Raw genomic sequence first — 5,944 nt, forward strand, 5'->3', positions numbered from 1 at the left:
ATATAAATCGCAATTTTAAAAGGCCCTAAAGAGCTAGGAAGCTAAATTTTTTTATATTTGGATGGCATGAGATTGTAGCTTTCTAACAAGGTATAACTTAAGTAGCTAGCACAAACAGTACCCGATATATATGCGGGTATACCGAAAAGTACCCCAGTTTTTAACGACTTCATATAAATTGCAATTTTAAAAGGCCCTAAAGAGCTAGGAAGCTAAATTTTTTTATATTTGGATGGCATGAGATTATAGCTTTCTAACAAAGTATAACTTAAGTAGCTAGCATAAATAGTACCCGATATATATGCGGGTATATCGGACATTTTTCGAAAAATTTCCCAAAATTACCCAGTTTTTAACGACATCATATAAATCGCAATTTTGAAAGGCCCTAAAGAGCTAGAAAGCTAAATTTTTTTATATTTAGATGGCATGAGATTGTAGCTTTCTAACAAGGTATAACTTAAGTAGCTAGCATAAATAGTACCCGATATATATGCGGGTATATCGGACATTTTTCGAAAAATGTCCCAAAATTACCCCAGTTTTTAATGACTTCATATAAATCGCAATTCTAAAGGCCCCTAAAGTGCAAGGAAGCTAATTTTTTATATTTGGATTGCATGAGATTGTAGCTTTCTAACAAGTTATAACTTAAGTAGCTAGCATAAACAGTACCCGATATATATGCGGGTATACCGGACATTTTTCGAAAAATGTTACAAAATTACCCCAGTTTTTAACGACTTCATATAAATCGCAATTTTAAAAGGCTCTAAAGAGCTAGAAAGCTAAATTTTTTTATATTTAGATGGCATGAGATTGTAGCTTTCTAACAAGGTATAACTTAAGTAGCTAGCATAAATAGTACCCGATATATATGCGGGTGTATCGGACATTTTTCGAAAAATGTCCCAAAATTACCCCAGTTTTTAACGACTTCATATAAATCGCAATTCTAAAGGCCCTAAAGAGGTAGGAAGCTAAATTTTTATATTTGGACTGCATGAGATTGTAGCTTTGTAACAAGGTATAATTTAAGTAGCTAGCATAAACAGTACCCGATATATATGCGGGTATATCGGACATTTTTCGAAAAATGTCCCAAAATTACCCCAGTTTTTAACGACTTCATATATTTGGATTGCATGAGATTGTAGCTTTCTAACACGGTATAACTTAAGTAGCTAGCATAAACAGTACCCGATATATATGCGGGTATATCGGACATTTTTCGAAAAATTTTACAAAATTACCCCAGTTTTTAACGACTTCATATAAATCGCAATTTTAAAAGGCCCTAAAGAGCTAGGAAGCTAAATTTTTTTATATTTGGATGGCATGAGATTGTAGCTTTCTAACAAGGTATAACTTAAGTAGCTAGCACAAACAGTACCCGATATATATGCGGCTATACCGGACATTTTTCGAAAAATGTCCCAAAATTAACCAGTTTTTAACGACTTCATATAAATCGCAATTTTAAAAGGCCCTAAAGAGCTAGGAAGCTAAATTTTTTTATATTTGGATGGCATGAGATTATAGCTTTCTAACAAAGTATAACTTAAGTAGCTAGCATAAATAGTACCCGATATATATGCGGGTATATCGGACATTTTTCGAAAAATTTCCCAAAATTACCCAGTTTTTAACAACTTCATATAAATCGCAATTTTGAAAGGCCCTAAAGAGCTAGAAAGCTAAATTTTTTTATATTTAGATGGCATGAGATTGTAGCTTTCTAACAAGGTATAACCTAAGTAGCTAGCATAAATAGTACCCGATATATATGCGGGTGTATCGGACATTTTTCGAAAAATGTCCCAAAATTACCCCAGTTTTTAACGACTTCATATAAATCGCAATTCTAAAGGCCCTAAAGAGCTAGGAAGCTAAATTTTTATATTTGGATTGCATGAGATTGTAGCTTTGTAACAAGGTATAACTTAAGTAGCTAGCATAAACAGTACCCGATATATATGCGGGTATATCGGACATTTTTCGAAAAATGTCCCAAAATTACCCCTGTTTTTAACGACTTCATATATTTGGATTGCATGAGATTGTAGCTTTCTAACACGGTATAACTTAAGTAGCTAGCATAAACAGTACCCGATATATATGCGGGTATATCGGACATTTTTCGAAAAATTTCCCAAAATTACCCAGTTTTTAACAACTTCATATAAATCGCAATTTTGAAAGGCCCTAAAGAGCTAGAAAGCTAAATTTTTTTATATTTAGATGGCATGAGATTGTAGCTTTCTAACAAGGTATAATTTAAGTAGCTAGCATAAACATTACCCGATATATATGCGGGTATATCGGACATTTTTCGAAAAATGTCCTAAAATTACCCCAGTTTTTAACGACTTCATATAAATCGCAATTCTAAAGGCCCCTAAAGTGCTAGGAAGCTAATTTTTTTATATTTGAATGTCATGAGATTGTAGCTTTCTAACAAAGTATAACTTAAGTAGCTAGCATAAACAGTACCCGATATATATGCGGGTATATCGGACATTTTTCGAAAAATGTCCCAAAATTACCCAGTTTTTAACGACTTCATATAAATCGCAATTTTAAAAGGCCCTAAAGAGCTAGGAAGCTATATTTTTTTTATATTTGGATGGCATGAGATTATAGCTTTCTAACAAAGTATAACTTAAGTAGCTAGCATAAATAGTACCCGATATATATGCGGGTATATCGGAAATTTTTCGAAAAATGTCCCAAAATTACCAAGTTTTTAACGACTTCATATAAATCGCAATTTTAAAAGGCCCTAAAGAGCTAGAAAGCTAAATTTGTTTATATTTAGATGGCATGAGATTGTAGCTTTCTAACAAGGTATAACTTAAGTAGCTAGCATAAATAGTACCCGATATATATGCGGGTATATCGGAAATTTTTCGAAAAATGTCCCAAAATTACCAAGTTTTTAACGACTTCATATAAATCGCAATTTTAAAAGGCCCTAAAGAGCTAGAAAGCTAAATTTTTTTATATTTGGATTGCATGAGATTGTAGCTTTCTAACAATGTATAACTTAAGTAGCTAGCATAAATAGTACCCGATATATATGCGGGTATACCGGACATTTTTCGAAAAATGTTACAAAATTACCCCAGTTTTTAACGACTTCATATAAATCGCAATTTTAAAAGGCCCTAAAGAGCTAGGAAGCTAAATTTTTTTATATTTGGATGGCATGAGATTGTAGCTTTCTAACAAGGTATAACTTAAGTAGCTAGCACAAACAGTACCCGATATATATGCGGGTATACCGAAAAGTACCCCAGTTTTTAACGACTTCATATAAATTGCAATTTTAAAAGGCCCTAAAGAGCTAGGAAGCTAAATTTTTTTATATTTGGATGGCATGAGATTATAGCTTTCTAACAAAGTATAACTTAAGTAGCTAGCATAAATAGTACCCGATATATATGCGGGTATATCGGACATTTTTCGAAAAATTTCCCAAAATTACCCAGTTTTTAACGACTTCATATAAATCGCAATTTTGAAAGGCCCTAAAGAGCTAGAAAGCTAAATTTTTTTATATTTAGATGGCATGAGATTGTAGCTTTCTAACAAGGTATAACTTAAGTAGCTAGCATAAATATTACCCGATATATATGCGGGTATATCGGACATTTTTCGAAAAATGTCCCAAAATTACCCCAGTTTTTAATGACTTCATATAAATCGCAATTCTAAAGGCCCCTAAAGTGCAAGGAAGCTAATTTTTTATATTTGGATTGCATGAGATTGTAGCTTTCTAACAAGTTATAACTTAAGTAGCTAGCATAAACAGTACCCGATATATATGCGGGTATACCGGACATTTTTCGAAAAATGTTACAAAATTACCCCAGTTTTTAACGACTTCATATAAATCGCAATTTTAAAAGGCTCTAAAGAGCTAGAAAGCTAAATTTTTTTATATATAGATGGCATGAGATTGTAGCTTTCTAACAAGGTATAACTTAAGTAGCTAGCATAAATAGTACCCGATATATATGCGGGTGTATCGGACATTTTTCGAAAAATGTCCCAAAATTACCCCAGTTTTTAACGACTTCATATAAATCGCAATTCTAAAGGCCCTAAAGAGGTAGGAAGCTAAATTTTTATATTTGGACTGCATGAGATTGTAGCTTTGTAACAAGGTATAATTTAAGTAGCTAGCATAAACAGTACCCGATATATATGCGGGTATATCGGACATTTTTCGAAAAATGTCCCAAAATTACCCCAGTTTTTAACGACTTCATATATTTGGATTGCATGAGATTGTAGCTTTCTAACACGGTATAACTTAAGTAGCTAGCATAAACAGTACCCGATATATATGCGGGTATATCGGACATTTTTCGAAAAATTTTACAAAATTACCCCAGTTTTTAACGACTTCATATAAATCGCAATTTTAAAAGGCCCTAAAGAGCTAGGAAGCTAAATTTTTTTATATTTGGATGGCATGAGATTGTAGCTTTCTAACAAGGTATAACTTAAGTAGCTAGCACAAACAGTACCCGATATATATGCGGGTATACCGGACATTTTTCGAAAAATGTCCCAAAATTAACCAGTTTTTAACGACTTCATATAAATCGCAATTTTAAAAGGCCCTAAAGAGCTAGGAAGCTAAATTTTTTTATATTTGGATGGCATGAGATTATAGCTTTCTAACAAAGTATAACTTAAGTAGCTAGCATAAATAGTACCCGATATATATGCGGGTATATCGGACATTTTTCGAAAAATTTCCCAAAATTACCCAGTTTTTAACAACTTCATATAAATCGCAATTTTGAAAGGCCCTAAAGAGCTAGGAAGCTAAATTTTTATATTTGGATTGCATGAGATTGTAGCTTTGTAACAAGGTATAACTTAAGTAGCTAGCATAAACAGTACCCGATATATATGCGGGTATATCGGACATTTTTCGAAAAATGTCCCAAAATTACCCCTGTTTTTAACGACTTCATATATTTGGATTGCATGAGATTGTAGCTTTCTAACACGGTATAACTTAAGTAGCTAGCATAAACAGTACCCGATATATATGCGGGTATATCGGACATTTTTCGAAAAATTTCCCAAAATTACCCAGTTTTTAACAACTTCATATAAATCGCAATTTTGAAAGGCCCTAAAGAGCTAGAAAGCTAAATTTTTTTATATTTAGATGGCATGAGATTGTAGCTTTCTAACAAGGTATAATTTAAGTAGCTAGCATAAACATTACCCGATATATATGCGGGTATATCGGACATTTTTCGAAAAATGTCCTAAAATTACCCCAGTTTTTAACGACTTCATATAAATCGCAATTCTAAAGGCCCCTAAAGTGCTAGGAAGCTAATTTTTTTATATTTGAATGTCATGAGATTGTAGCTTTCTAACAAAGTATAACTTAAGTAGCTAGCATAAACAGTACCCGATATATATGCGGGTATATCGGACATTTTTCGAAAAATGTCCCAAAATTACCCAGTTTTTAACGACTTCATATAAATCGCAATTTTAAAAGGCCCTAAAGAGCTAGGAAGCTATATTTTTTTTATATTTGGATGGCATGAGATTATAGCTTTCTAACAAAGTATAACTTAAGTAGCTAGCATAAATAGTACCCGATATATATGCGGGTATATCGGAAATTTTTCGAAAAATGTCCCAAAATTACCAAGTTTTTAACGACTTCATATAAATCGCAATTTTAAAAGGCCCTAAAGAGCTAGGAAGCTATATTTTTTTTATATTTGGATGGCATGAGATTATAGCTTTCTAACAAAGTATAACTTAAGTAGCTAGCATAAATAGTACCCGATATATATGCGGGTATATCGGAAATTTTTCGAAAAATGTCCCAAAATTACCAAGTTTTTAACGACTTCATATAAATCGCAATTTTAAAAGGCCCTAAAGAGCTAGAAAGCTA

The sequence above is a fragment of the Calliphora vicina genome, unplaced genomic scaffold (assembly GCF_958450345.1).
Source record: "Calliphora vicina unplaced genomic scaffold, idCalVici1.1 scaffold_56, whole genome shotgun sequence".
Classification (NCBI taxonomy): domain Eukaryota; kingdom Metazoa; phylum Arthropoda; class Insecta; order Diptera; family Calliphoridae; genus Calliphora; species Calliphora vicina.